The following is a 16,040-nucleotide window of genomic DNA, read 5'->3' as shown; positions in this document are numbered from 1 at the left end:
TTAATTAAAAAAAAAAAAACCTAAGAAATCACATGTACATAAGTATTCACAGCATTTGCTCAATACTTTGTTGATGCACCTTTGGCAGCAATTACAGCCTCAAGTCTTTTTGAATATGATGCCACAAGCTTGGCACACCTATCTTTGGGCAGTTTAGCCCATTCCTCTTTGCAGCACCTCTCAAGCTCTATCAGGATGGATGGGAAGCGTCGGTGCACAGCCATTTTCAGATCTCTCCAGAGATGTACAATTGGATTCAAGTCTGGGCTCTGGCTGGGCCACTCAAGGACATTCACAGAGTTGTCCTGAAGCCACTCCTTTGATATCTTGGCTGTGTGCGTAGGGTCATTGTCCTTCTGAAAGATGAACCATCACCCCAGTCTGAAGTCAAGAGCGCTCTGGAGCAGGTTTTCATTCAGGATGTCTCTGTACATTATGGAATTCATCTTTTCCTCTATCCTGACTAGTCTCCTAGTTCCTGCCGCTGAAAAACATCCCCACAGCATGATGCTTCCACCACCATGCTTCACTGTAGGAATAGTATTGGCATGGTGATGAGCGGTGCCTAGTTTCCTCCAAACATAACGCCTGCCATTCAAGCCTAAGAGTTCAATCTTTGTCTCATCAGACCAGATAGTCCTTCAGGTGCATTTTGGCAAACTCCAGGTGGGCTGCCATGTGCTTTTTTACTAAGGAGTGGCTTCCATTTGGCCACTCTACCATACAGGTCTGATTGGTGGATTGCTGCAGAGATGGCTGTCCTTCTGGAAGGTTCTCCTCTCTCCACAGAGGAATGCTTTAGCTCTGATAGTGACCATCGGGTTCTTGGTCACCTCCCTGACTAGGGCCCTTCTCCCCTGATCGCTCAGTTTAGATGGTCGGCCAACTCTAGGAAGAGTCCTGGTGGTTCCGAACTTCTTCCATTTACGGATGATGGAGGCCACTGTGCTCATTGGGACCTTCAAAGCAGCAGATATTTTTCTGTACCCTTCTCCAGATTTGTGTCTCGAGACAATCCTGTCTCGGAGGTCTACAGACAATTCCTTGGACTTCATGCTTGGTTTGTGCCCTGACATGCACTGTCAAGTGTGGGACCATATATAGACAGGTGTATGCCTTTCAAAATCATTTTCAATCAACTGAAATTACCACAGGTGGACTCCAATTAAACTGTAGGAACATCTCAAGGATGATCAGTGGAAACAGGATGCACCTGAGCTCAATTTTGAGCTTTATGGCAAAGGCCGTGAATACTTATGTACATGTGATTTCTTAGTGGGTTTTTTTTTTTTTTTATTACATTTGAAAAAATCTCAAATAACTTTTTACACATTATGGGGTATTGTGTGTCGAATTTTAAGAATAAAAATGAATTTATTCCATTTTGGAATAAGGCTGTAACATAACAAAATGTGGAAAAAGTGAATGCTTGTGAATACTTTACGGATGCACTGAACATCCGCAGTCTGTTAGGATTCTGACAGTAGGGATGTTGTTGCCAAAATTGTGCACCCTCTGGCCCCCGCGACCAATCCCAGAATGTCATGCGCAGGTGTATATATGTTCCATGTTTAATTGCATTTCTCATAAATAAGTATGCAATTATTAAGACAGTGTGACATGTGATATTCAAAAAATATTTGTGAGAGCAGATTTTCTAAATTTCAGGCAAATGTAATATGTAATGGACACATCCATTTATAAATAATATATTACAGCTTCAATCTAGTTTCCTGGTGTCACATAAAATGATTTAGCTTTAATATTTTCAAAAAAGCCTTTCTGAGCTTATGGAATCAACAATACAGCTATTTGTTCAACTACACACACATGAATGTAAGTGCTATTTGCAAAAATACAAAACACTGTGAATGTGCACTATGTTGTATATTTAGAGAAAGGTAAATAAATCCAAGAGCCATCTATATTTACATGTAGGTGTAGGTGGGCCCACTGACACAATGACATACAATTGTTGTGGGGAATGAAGAAGGGCTTCTGAGCTCTCAATGTTTGATGGTCAGATGTCTGGATGAAATGATCTGTTACAGACAAGAGCAACTCCATATTTTGCAGCTCTCTGATGAATCAGATATATTTCTCTTTTCAGATGAATGCTTTTAAAACACTGCAAACTAGGTCAGCATCAAAGACAGGATGCTTTCTTTAAGTGTTTTTTCCTTTTATGTTTTCTTTTATCTGTTAGAACCTTCAAAGCAACTGGGCAATGCACAATCAGCTAAAAGAAAATGGGCTACAGTAAATGGCTCTATTATACAAACCATGAGTAAATATTCCCTGCTTCCTGCGACAAATAGTAGGTTTACCAATATGCTTCTGATATGAACACGCAAAAAAATATATATATACATATAATATTATATATATATATATATATATATATATATATATATATATATATATATATATACACACACATACACACAAACACATATTTAAGTGGAAACGTGTGTAAAAAAAATAAATAATAAAACAAAAATAAACAAGGGTTTGTAAAAAAATAATTATACATAAATATATATATTTAAGTGGCAACATGTATAAAAAAACAAAAACAAAATAAATAAGGGATGCAAGGATGGTATAAGTTTTGCACATCTGCCAAAGGGGGGGGGGGGGGGGGGAGGTGGTATGTTCATCTACATACAGTAGTCACAAAGTAGCAGATGGATTTCAAAATCTTGCTATTAATTTTGCTTGGATTTAAAAGAAAGCAATATAAGTAAACATATCTTATATGTATTAATTTGTACGCGACTGCAAATAAAATGTAAACACGAATATCGTAAAATCAAAGAGTTGTATGAAACATGCAATAATTTAGGTTGTATAACCATTTTAATAAGGTTCACTTTTCCAGTTAAGTCAGCAACTGCCGACGTCAGACATGTAGACTGGACTTAAGGTATTCCAGTTGTGGGGGATACTCCACCCCCAAGTAGTATAATATGTGATTTACTCCAGTTAACAGAAAGGCCCAAGAAAGGTACTAATCAATTCTCTGTAGAACAGAGAACAGCTCGGAATGAAAGTGAGCGAGGAAAAGAAGAAGAGCAGAAAATCACTGTCGGTGGGGTTTGGTTGGGGGGATGCTGGCGGCGGTGACTGGCTGCTGCAGCGCACACACACACCAGGTGCAGCAGCCAATCACCAGTGGTGGCTCCTTGTCCAATTACTGCCAGCAGCATTCACCGCCGGTAGCATCTCAAGATCCAATCTCTGCCGGATATGCGTTCCACCTGACGTCCGCACTGCTCCCGATGTATGAATGCTGGATCATCATGGTTCCTCCTAACTTACCCCAGGTGTATGGACAGATCCCCTTCAATAGAAGGACCCTGATGTCATCCTTCATCCATGTGACTACTGTGTAGGCAGTATCACTTTTTCTGGCAGCAGCTAAATGGTATTTAAATGTATTACAGCACAGGAGGAAATAAAGTTGCAGCACCCACTTAGTGCCCTGTTTGATTATATGAGGAGTCTGACTTGTGTCCTATAATAGTATAATATAATAGTGGAGCAAACTATTATATTCCTTGTGCTCTCCTGTGTAGTCTCCTCTCCCACCCCTGTGCCCCTCTCCCCATTTCTGTACTCCAGCTCCATTGTGCTCCCTGTTCCCCTCTCCACATATATGTACCCCTTCGCTCTCCTGTGCCGTCTCTTACCCTCTCCCCATGTCTGTACCCCTTCTGCTCTCCTTTGTACTCCCCCCTCCCACCCCTGTTCCCTTCTCCCCATGTCATTCTCAGTGCAAAATATGCGCTATATCGTGTTTTTACATGCTACATGCAGTGAGGCATAAATTGTGATAAGACCCAGAAACTATGTCCCCAATTTTTTAAAGTGAGGGGTCCCTGGAAGCTAATTTTTTTTTTAATTCAGCGCTATCACTGATTGTTAAAGTCCCTTATACATAACACTGGGGAATCGAGATGATGCAATACATTTCAGCTACCTATACGGCAGAGGTACATAAAATCCTAAAGTATAATCTGAGAGGCATGAATTGTACCCTGGATAAAGACGTAACGGCCAAGAGTTTCCATGTGCACCCATTCACAAACAAAACAGACTTGCGGATAAGAACATAGACACACTGAGAGGCTGACATATGAGTCGCGTGAAAAGCCCAACCTACCCAAGGTCTTTTAAGGGATAAAACTTTACTCCCCTGCCAGAAGCAACTCAAATAAACAGATACCATCAGATACTGTATGTAGTTTGTTAATCTCTTTAAACACAACAGAGTGCTTTACAATTAAACCCATAACATTCCAGTTAAGACAATTAATCAGTGTAGCAGACATAATGAAAAGTAATAAAATGCATACAACGATAAAAAAAAAGCAAATAAAATTGCATAGAAAGTGAACAAGGCATTCCACCAACGGACCCAAAGGAAGGTGCTTTCACAGACTTATATGACTCAAGGAATCTACTGTAAGCAGTATAACAAAAAAAGAACATAATCTCGCAACGATGCAAAATAAAAACAAAATCCAAATAAATACCCCATCCCTGTATACCCCCCAATTGAGGCATATCTACAATAGAAGGCAAACTTAAATTACTATTAAACTAGAATGTTTAACAAACTACTAAACAAAAAGCTAGAAAAACCCTGTAGGCTGAAATAACCTAGAAAGATATGGTCTTAGGGCAGGAAGTTCCACAACCAATTAGGAACTAAACCACGCTACAAGAGACCCAGTGGAGCTTATCATGAAATAAGTGATGAGGCCCAAGGGAGGACAGGGAGAGGCCCCCAACCCACACACCAAACCGAAAAATAGCAGACCAACCTGGGGAACCTTTCAAAGCCCCAAGACCACAGACCAGGTTAGTCCGCTAGATGGATCACAGCTGCACCCTAATTAGAAAGCACAGTGGGGGAGCGGTAACAATAGCTGGAACAATAATGAAGTAAAACTGAATAAATAACCATGCTAGATTGCTAGCATGCATAATAGAAAACAATTACAATTATCTGGTAACACACAAGTAAATGATTAGTGAAATCTCACAGTCATGAGTCCATCTGTTTATGGCCCAGCTCTCAGCGGTCCAGCCAAGCAAATGCCTGTCTCAAGAGTATCAAAGCAGGTAGCCCCCCATCAACAGCAACTTACTGTAAAAAGAAACAACATAGCTAATGGCAATTTGAGATTTCTGAATCATCACTTGATTGGGACAAATCAGGAAGCACTAAAGTATGTTGATGGTTACACCCTAGGGGTCCTTTTGTACATACGAATGATAGCATCTCTAACTTGGCAATGTATCAATTTGGCAATAAAAGTATGTGGTGAAAAACCAGGAGGCAAGGCCCTGTTGGGAACATGGTGAGGCATTTCCACTGTGAAGTTATCAGAAAATGAGTTCAACCATACTAAACAGCCATGTCTCAAGAAATTGTTCAGGACGTGTGCCCTCTGCCTTATCAGTATATTGTTGCTTTAGAGCTGTCCCTCAAGATCTGATAGTTTCTGTTGGACTGCAGACGTCTGAACCACTAAGTGTAGCAGCTGAATTTTCATAGGGGTCGGCATATCCTCCAGGGTAGAAATGCAATCTGCAGCTTCTCCCACATGCTCCATGATTTTATAAATGGCATGTAGTAGGAGAGATAGGTCAGCTTGCACCTTTCCAATTTTATCCATGACCTGATGAGGTACTGCATCCATGGTTTTTTGTAATATAACATCTGGAACTGGAGGAGGAGTAGAGGGACTTGAAGAGGAAGAATGGAAAGCTCCATCAGGGGTGTCTGGGGCCCTGGAAGGAGGTGGTCGACCAGACAAAGCAGTCAAAATTAGTAGCCGCAGAGTTATGGTTGGTGTTGTCCATTATGGCGGTAAAAGGAAAAAATATACATAATAGCAGAAAAGGAAGGCACGGGTATCACTGTATAAATATTATTTATTATACAAAGCAGGAGAATAACCACAATGCAGGCCAGGGGTCCTGAAAGGATAAATAGAAACTTAGGATTAAATTACTAAGAAACATGTTTAGCCTCAATAGCAAACCGCTGGACATCACTGGCGCATTGCTTGTCAAAAATATAGGATTTTACTTCTATTGCTATGTGCCAGTGATACCCATACTTTTTTCTGTCTAAAAACCAGTTGCATTGCCCCCTTTACGATAGACTCCATTGTCAAATAGATGTATGAATCCACAGATTCAAAGCACTGAACAGATCAGTATGGGGTTCCCCATATTTCCCAATAACTGGGCTGAACCAGAAAGTGGCTGACAATATAGCAGGGAAACACAAAGCATGGGGTCCCCCAGCCATAATTGCAACCAGGCCCACACTGGTCAGTCCAGGGCTGGAATCTTTCAGAAAGTTGGGACCCTAGCAAAAAAGGTGCCCTCGCTTCCAATGGACAACCAGCTCTGAGCTTAAAGTCAAGGGCTATTCCTGCATCACTGGTAGCGGTGGATGTGGGTTCAATGGTATATCATTTGTGTATGATTATTATACACTCATATAAATAGGCAACTTCATATTAGGTTATCTAGCATGTAAAAAAGAAAACAAATGGAGGGGGGCATGGCTTGGAGCAGCATGGCATAGGTGGTAAACTGTCTGTGCTCTCATGCTGACTATCCTGGCTAAATCCTGAAGGAGCAATGCCCCAGGCTTCCTACTTACCTGCCCACTGGGTGAATGTCTTCTGCCCCTCCAGCATCTGCAATAAGGTCCTTTCCTGAGTTACTTGATGTGCCCCACGTGTGCGGCTGCGGTCCCTGACATCTGGGTCCAGAGGCGGCTGTGCACTTGGCAATCTGGAGCTGGGCTCTTCCTGGAAGTGACATCTCTCTCCTACTCTGCTGCTGTGGACTGGCCTCTGCACTCCACTCAACAAGACTCCAAAGATTGTTCCTGCTGGTGACAGCTGACAACCATCTTGGATCCAGCTGTACAAGTGCTGCTGTTGACTTAAGGGTGAGAGACTCTAATCTCCCTCCCTCCTGGTTATCCCACCTCATTGCTGCCTGGCCTCCCTGAAGGCTTGCCAATTGTGCTAGTGCAGCTTTATTATATTCTGTAGCTGTTTCCTGTTGGCTGACACTAGGTCATCGGAGCATATGTCCCACCAGAGGACCTGCTTTACTGTCTGTATTCCTTGCATTGTCGCTGTGTTCCAGGGTATCCTTCTGCAACTCCTGAAGCTCTTGCCTGTATTAATATATTGTCCTCTGATGCCTTATTGTGAGTGCTTATACTATGGGGAAATCCGGCCATGCGCCTGGGGCCATTCTTTCCACGCAACTCTACTCCCTCTCCACCAGTGGGCCTCCTATTAATCCACCACCTCCTCCTCCTACTACTGCTTCATCTGACCATGTAAATGACTCATCTTTCACATATCCTGAAAGCGATCGCAGAGTTGGAAAAAAGAGTTACTGATAAAATAGGTGAAGTGCCGATTTATATTCCCTTGCTTCGTCATGATAATCAGAAAATCAAGGAGCGAGTGGGGGAAGTGGAACATATTTCTACTATGATAGACGAGGCCTATACCTGGGCAGATTATGGCCCTCTGCACTAAAGTGGCTGCTTGCCTTTCAAAACATTCTGATTTGGAGGGATGCCTTCAGAGAAATAAATTGCGATTTGCGTATCTTCCGTAACAGGCTGAGGGATCTACTCCAGAAGTGTTTCTTGAGGAATGGCTGGTGAAACTACTTGACAGGGACGACATTTCCCTGCAATAATCTGTGGAAAGAGCCCAACCCCATTCCTGCTAGGCCCCCTCCTCCTGGTGCCCTGCCAAGGACATTTTGTGTCCGCATGCTTCATTATAGGAGCCGTGATGCTGTCCTACGATTGGTTCGTCTGCATGGTCCACTCAAGTTGGACAATCACTCTGTGTTGATCTATCCAGATTTCACTGTGCAAGTATAAAAGCTCCATTTTAAATATCTTCTAGTTAAATGCAAGCTGGGTGGACCTGCAGCTACAGTATTCCATGCTTTTCCCTTCACGTCTTCGTGTGCTGGCAGATGGCACTACGTATTTTTTCAATATCCCGAGTGAAGCTGAGGCCAAGGTGGCTGGAATTTCATGGCCTTAACAATGATATCATGGACTGGTCTTATTTAATTTTTCCTGGTCCCTGTCTGGGGATCTATGAATTCTTTGCTAATTTCTCCCATCTCAATTGTTTGTTTCCCACCTTCTTAATCATTTAATTGTGTGATATGTCATATTTATGTGCATTATTTATGCTATGTTATGGTTTATCTTTTTTCCTATTTCAATAAAAATGTACACTATTTAAAAAAAGAACAGAAAAAATTAAACAAAACTATTTAGGCTTTGCAGCAAGAAAATCACTATATTTTTATTTTATTATTTCTCTACATTCTGTCCTCTTTCCCTAAAATCTTGCTGCCTGGAACAGCTGCCTTAATAAACCTCATTATATGCATACGTCTGCCCAAACTGCAAATGATGCACATTAAGTTTAAACACATTAAAGGCTGTACCAGTGTCCTGTTCTCACTGGTGAGAAAGTCTGTTGGAGAAAATAGTTATCTATAATTCTGTATGAATAATACCTAAATTCAAGTTAAAAAGTTTCAAAATCTAGGTAAAATAATAATAATAAAAATAAATAAATAAAAACGGCTTTACAACACATCATGTAATCACTAACAACTGACAATAACAATTAGAGATGCGTGGTTCGGTTCTCCAGAAATCTGAGGCCCTCATTCAGAGCCGTATGCTCTGAGCAGAGTGCACGCTCTGAATGAGGGCCGCCCTCCATAATTATGGAGCGTCCTCCTGGACGCTCGTATAGCTGTGGGTCACCACCCACAGCCTATACGAGCGTGCAGTTTGATGGCCGCGATGGTCTTGACCATCGCGACCATCGCCACTGTGAGCCGGAGCCTGCGGTTGAGGTTTTCAACCGCAAGGCTCGGAGTGATTTTGGCTCTATCAGAGCCAAAATCACTCCCACTGACATCACTAGTGATGTCAGTGGGCCGGCTTCTGACGGTAGGCGTTCCCTTGGGAACGCCCCCGTAAGGGAGGCACGCCCCCGGCACGCCCACCAAAGGGGGCGTGCTGTCAATCAACATCGACAGCACGCCCCCTTTGATCAGACACAACGAGCGAAGGAAAGTCCTTCGCTCGTCGCATCTGGCGCATGAGCACGACGGAGCTCCCTCCGTCGTGCGCATGCTCAGTGCAGACCATCGACCCACTTGCGAGCGGACAGCCACTCGCGAGTGGGTCTGAATCAGGCCCTGAATCCACCCAAATTTCATGAACCCGGACAAATCTTCCTGCAGTTCGGAATTTGGATTTTAATCCGAATTTCGGGATTTGGATTGCAAAAATTACATGATTTTAGCTATTTTTAAAAACTTTTTTCAATAAAAAAAAAAAAACCAACCCAGATCCAAAACCAAAACATTTGAAGGTATTTTGCAAAACCAAAACACGAGGGTTTATACTTGCCTACCCTCCCGGAACCTGTGAGAGGCTCCCGATTTTTCGAGTAACCACTCCACACACCCCTGGAAGTGTAGGCACTTCTCCCGCATTCTGCCCACTTCCTAGTGAAGTGGACAGAATGGGGAGAATATTTCCGGGGATCGGCGTGTCCGTGCGTAGGGGACTCATGACGCAAATCTATGAAAATCGCATAATTTGCCCCTGCCCGCAATTAAATATGTGGTGTTCGAGCAAATTCCCACACGCGGGGGCTTAATGATGCGACCCGTCCGGACCCGGCCCACCTGCTTCTCCTCCCCGGGAAAGGAATCTCAGAAGTCGGCAAGTATGGGTTTAGTGCACATCTCTAATAACAATTGTTTAGAGAAGTTTGATATCAAAAGAGAGGAGTGTCTATAAGATTGTTATTGTACAAAAAGAGGACATTGAAGAAAAAAGCAAAATGGGCTATTAAGGGGTATTTTTAATACAGTGAGAGTGTTTAGAAATGGAGATGTTGCGCACAGCAGCCAAACAGATTCTACTTAACATTTAACTAGCACCTTCTGGAAGACAATAGCTAGAATCTGATTGGGCAAAATCTCCACTTCTAAAAACGCTCAATTTTGTAAATATACCCATAAGCATGGTGTGAGATATATTCTTCTACTGAAAACTTTATTGCAGTGGTTCCCAAACTTTTTTGAATCATGGCACCCTAGTGCATCAGCATTGTTTTCACGGCACCCCTAAGCCAAAAGTTTGTTATTGAGAAATTCAGAAAAAAATGTAGTGAAGTAGTACAGTGAAGTAAATTGTGCTTACCTGTCATCCTTAGGTTTGGTTATATAGTGGTGGACAGGTTTGTACTTCTGTTTCTCCACACATTTACATTACATTGACCATAAAGTATTTGATTTGGTGCTGGACTACCAACCTGAGGCACCCCTGCAAGTGTCCCGAGGCACCCCTGGGGGCCACGGGCGGCACACAGTTTGGGAACCACTGCTCTATTGATAAAAATTGATAAAGCATTCGCAGAAGGCTAAACAAGGGAATATATACTATATATATATATATATATATATATATATATATATATATATATATATATATATATATATATATATATATATATATATATATATATATATACACATACATACACACACACACCTGTTCAAAAGTTTGGGGTCACCCAGACAATTTCGTGTTTTACATGAAAACTGACTTTTATTTATCAAATGAGTTGCAAAATGAATCGAACATATTGTCAAGACACTGGCAAGGTTAGATATAATAATTTTTATTTGAAATACTAATTTTGACATTCAAACTTTGCTTTTGTCAAAGAATGCTCCTTTTGCAGCAATTACAGCATTGCAGACCTTTGGCATTCTAGCTGTTAATTTGTTGAGGTAATCTGAAGACATTTCACCCCACGCTTCCTGAAGCACCTCCCACAAGTTGGATTGGCTTGATGGGCACTTCTTGCGTACCATACGGTCAAGCTGCTCCCACAACAGCTCAATGGGGTTGAGATCTGGCGACTGCACTGGCCACTCCATTACAGACAGAATACCAGCTGCCTGCTTCTTCCCTAAATAGTTCTTGGATAATTTGGAGGTGTGCTTTGGGTCATTGTCCTGTTGGAGGAGGAAATTGGCTCCAATCAAGCGCTGTCCACAGGGTATGGCATGGCGTTGCAAAATGGAGTGATAGCCTTCCTTATTCAAAATCCCTTTTACCTTGTACAAATCTCCCACTTTACCAGTACCAAAGCAGCCCCAGACCATCACATTATCTACACCATGCTTGACAAATGGCGTCAGGCACTCTTCCAGCACCTTTTCACTTGTTCTGCATCTCACAAATGTTCTACTGTGTGATCCAAACACCTCAAACTTTGATTTGCCTGTCCATAACACTTTTTTCCAATCTTCCTTTGTCCAATGTTTGTGTTCTTTGGCCCATATTATTATTTTCCTTTTAATGTCCAGTCTCAGATATGTCTTTATCTTTGCCACTCTGCCTAGAAGACCAGCATCCTGGAGTCACCTCTTCCCTGTAGACGTTGACACTGGCGTTTTGCAGGTACCATTTAATGAAGCTGCCAGTTGAGGACTTGTGAGGCATCTATTTCTCAAACTAGAGACTCTAATGTACTTGTCTTCTTAGACAGTTGTGCACCGGGGCCTCCCACTTCTCTTTCTACTCTGGTTAGAGCCTGTTTGTGCTGTTCTCTGAAGGGAGTAGTACACACCGTTGTAGTAAATGTTCAGTTTCTTGGCAATTTCTCGCATGGAACAGCCTTCATTTCTAAGAACAAGAATAGACTGTCAAGTTTCACATGAAAGTTCCCTTTTTCTGGCCATTTGGAGAGTATAATCGAACCCCCAAATGTGATGCTCCAGATACTAAACTAGCTCAAAGGAAGGCAACTTTTATAGCTCCTCTAACAAGCAAACCCGTTTTCAGTTGTGCTAACATAATTGCACAAGGGTTGTCTAATCATCCATTAGTCTACTAACGCACTTAGCATACACAATGTACCATTAGAATACTGGAGAGACGGTTGCTGGAAAAGGGCCTCTATACACCTATGTAGATAATTCCTTTAAAAACCAGAAGTTTTCAGCTAGTATAGTCCTTTACCATATTAACAATGTATAGAGTGTATTTCTGATTAATTTAATGTTATCCTCATTGAGGAAAACAGTGCTTTTCTTTCACAATAAGGAAATTTCTAAGTGACCCCAAACTTTTGAACTGTAGAAATATATATATATATATATATATATATATATTTATATAGAATACAGCAAAATAGCGGCACTCCGGAGACTTGAAAAAAAGGTACAAACAGGTGGCTTATTTATTCTACATTTGGGGGTCTCCCCCTTCCTCAGGAACACATGCAGTGGTGGTCTGCAAAGTGCCAGGCCTTTGGAAAATTGTATATTATATATATATATATATATATATATATATATATACATACACACACACATATATACACACACACACATATATATATATATATATATATATATATATATATATGTATACACATACACACACACCTGCAGCCTTCATTTTTTTTTTTTACATTGTCCTCGCCAATAACATGGATAACTATACAAATTAGGAGTGAATGACAGTGCAGGCAGGTGTGTTCTCATACCATTTGAAATGAGATATCAGGAGAAGACTGACTTACAGAACAGAAATTAGTATAGCTTCCAAAATCACTTGAGTCTCAGAAATCACTGCATAACAGAGGGGGTAATTCAGGTGCGGATGTTAGCAGCTGTGATAGCAGTAATATGTTAATGGAGCAGGAGGCATTAAACATCCTGCATGCATTACTGATCCGAGCTGCGATCCCTTTGGCCGGATGAGTGACCATGGGGTCACGCAATCCGGCTGCTGCAGATGATAAAAGAGGCCAGGAAGGGCTGACTGAGATCCTGGACTCTCCACTCCCCAATGGCAGCAACATGCCTCCTTTTTGGGAAACTGAAGCCATCATTGCATGTTTCCCACCCAGAAATGGCAGCAGATTGTCAGTCACTGATAGTATGCTGCCACACTGCGTGAAGGATCGCAGAACGGTACTGCACATGTGCAGTATGGGTCAGACGCATGCACAGATTACCATTAATCTGGTTTCTCTGAGTGATCCCTGTCACTGCTTCTGCAGCTCAATAACCCTATGAAATCACTCTGCAGACTAAAATTGAAGACCATGTTTAGCAGGGCTGCCATCAGGGGTGGAATGCCGGGACTGAAGTCATTTTTCCAAGCAGAAGGGTGGCTGTCCGAATTGGCACTGTGTGGCTGCGATCATCTCCCCTGCTGTTTATAATCTCCATATGCTAACCTTTGCCCGAATCAAAAATTGTAGAATGATTATGCCGTCTGCCATAGTCTGAATGTATCAGGTAGAATGTAGCCCCATGAGCCTGCCAGAGTCTGACAGTGTGTGTATGAAGCCAGCCCCTCAGTCACCAGAACCTGTATAATTTTAAGAGTGTCTCGGTTTTATGGGATTGTGTGACAGACAAAGGTCAAACCTAGACAAAAACCTAATCCTGGTCAAGCTACACCACCATGCTTAATTTGATAGCGCTACGTACAAAACTTTGACCGTACATAAAGGACAAACAGACAGACACAGGGCTGCTAAAATAGTAACATCCTATAACGCATTTTTGTATTGTTTTTCATATACACACACACACTTTCTCGCAGAGAGAGAGAGAGAGAGAGATACAGGGTGGTCCATAGGTGTGGAAACACACTTAGAAAAAGGAAATGAGTAGGGAAAAATTATTCCAGTGTCTACACATAAGATATGGGAGAGGGAAAAAACTTTTTAGGATATGTCAGCAGTATGGCAGTCATCTTAGATGCAACTCTATTTTTCTAATTGGCAAGGTAGTCAAACAGATGCAGAATTTCATAAGAAAAACAATGGTGTTCTTTGTTTTAATGTATCCCTCCTGAATCTCAAAAACATGTTCTATATTACCACAGTCCCCTGCATCTCAATACTGTCCCCTGCATTTCATCACAGCATCCTATATTTCACCACAGCCCCCTGCTTCTCACTCCTGCCCCCTAAATTTCACCATAGCATCCTATATATTTCACCACAGTCCTTTGCATCTCAGCAAAAGCTTCTGCTTCTCATTCCTGCTTCTTACCACAGCCCCCTACAACACACCACAGGCCTCTGCATCTCACCACAACCACCTGCTACTCACTCCTGCCCCCTGAATTTCACAACAGTATCCAATATTTCACCAGAGGTCCCTGCTTTTCATTCCTGCTTCTTACCACAAGCCCCCTGCAACACACCAAAAGCCAGTGTATCTCACCACATCCTCCTGCTACTCACTCCTGCCCCCTGTATCTCACCAGCTGGCTGGGACCCAGTCAATGGGATGTGCTGGGAAGGGCAGGAGGATCATGGATAAAAGATTTGTATTGAAGCTACCGTAAGCATTATCAGCATATGTCCCCGGTACTGGGACACCTGTGCATATTTCTGCAGCATCCATGTGCACCCCTCCCAAGCTGCTGAACATCACGATGAGCAATATCCTTTTTGCATAATGTACCCTGTATTTCCAGGGCTTTCTGTTGAGCTTCCCCGACGTGGTGTCCCTGTCTGAGAACGCTGATTTCCATGGGAGGTGCCTCCTGTTCTCCAAGAGTGTGTGGCTGAGTGGGATCATGCTGGAGAGGGAGCACTTCACGGTGGAGGAGTGGTGACCGAGTCCGCCTGTAGGTTAAGCATAGGGATGGACATTGGAATCCAATGGTTACTAACCATCAATGATTTTGTTCCGGTGGTAGTGTTTTTACAATTTGATGGTGGTGATCCAATGTTTGCCACCATAGAATGGTAATCATTCAATGGTGTTCTGATGGTTGTTTGTTTTTTATTTCCCAATAGCTATGCCTCCCCTGGCTCCTTCCAGGCTACTGTGTCAGCATCAGGGAATCTTATTGGGTTCACTGGAAGCCGTCTCTCACTCTCTGTCTGCCTTAGACGCTAGTCTCTCACTCTCACCCCTCTCTAGGCTGGGCACATTGCTATCTCTGATTGGCTCCCACTGTCTCAGAGAGTCAATCAGAGTGCAACCCTTGGCCCTGCGGCAGAAGTAAGTAGCTCACACAGCATAACAGTTTTTTCTGTGACTTGCTTCATTCCAAGCCTCAGTTTTAGATGCTCTCTTGCAGTTCGAGCAACTTCACCAGCTCTAATACAGCCGCTTGGTGCAATATTTTTTTTCTGTGACTTGCTTCAGTAAAATTGTCACTACTCGGCTCCCTTTTGTCACAGATGAATTGTCCATATACCTAAACCTTCCTTGACCAATGCTGTATAGAATAGTGAAGCCTCCATCAAAATCTATCCAGTGGTTCAAGAGATTAACCCGAACGAACAAAACCCTAAACTGATTATATATATATGTATATACACACACACACACAGACTGTACATTAAAGTAAAAATACCATTTTATTATTAAAAATCAAACATGCTAATTGCCATCACTGTGTATTTTCAGGTCTAGATACTATAAAAAATAAAATACATAAATCATAGGGGAAATATTATCTATTTGCTTAATAGTTCTTTGAGGATTCATACATTCTTGCTTTTACTGGACAATTCATAACAAATAATAGACTAGAGAAAAAATGTATTGATAAAATGACATCAAACTGTCACAGTACATGATCTATCACAAACATTACATGTCTCCTTGATTGAATGAACACAGAATACATGATGACTCACTAAGAAGTACTCTAAATACACAAACAGCACAAAAGGGAAAAAAGGGTGAATTATTACAACCTATGTAACAAAAGGTACTAGCGTTTATTGCTTTTGTCAGGATAAGAGACCCCTTTAAACCTTCTTAATTTGTATAAACACACCTTGTTAGATTTTGTTTTAAATACATGAATTATGTTTAGTTATATTCTTTATAGTAGATATCACTTCCAATTTAGTGATATAATTTTAATACAG

General features: G+C 41.9%; 1 protein-coding gene across 1 annotated transcript in view; it reads right to left on the bottom strand.

Annotated features, from left to right (window-relative positions):
• The window catches only part of TBC1D22A (TBC1 domain family member 22A), a 731,641-nt gene that overhangs the window by 435,933 nt on the left and 279,668 nt on the right, over nucleotides 1-16,040 (bottom strand). The window lies entirely within an intron of this gene.

Source organism: Taudactylus pleione, unplaced genomic scaffold (assembly GCF_031769625.1).
Source record: "Taudactylus pleione unplaced genomic scaffold, aTauple2 ptg000041l, whole genome shotgun sequence".
Lineage (NCBI taxonomy): Eukaryota > Metazoa > Chordata > Amphibia > Anura > Myobatrachidae > Taudactylus > Taudactylus pleione.
Note: the sequence above shows the minus strand (reverse complement) of the source record. Positions and strands in the feature narration are given on the sequence as shown.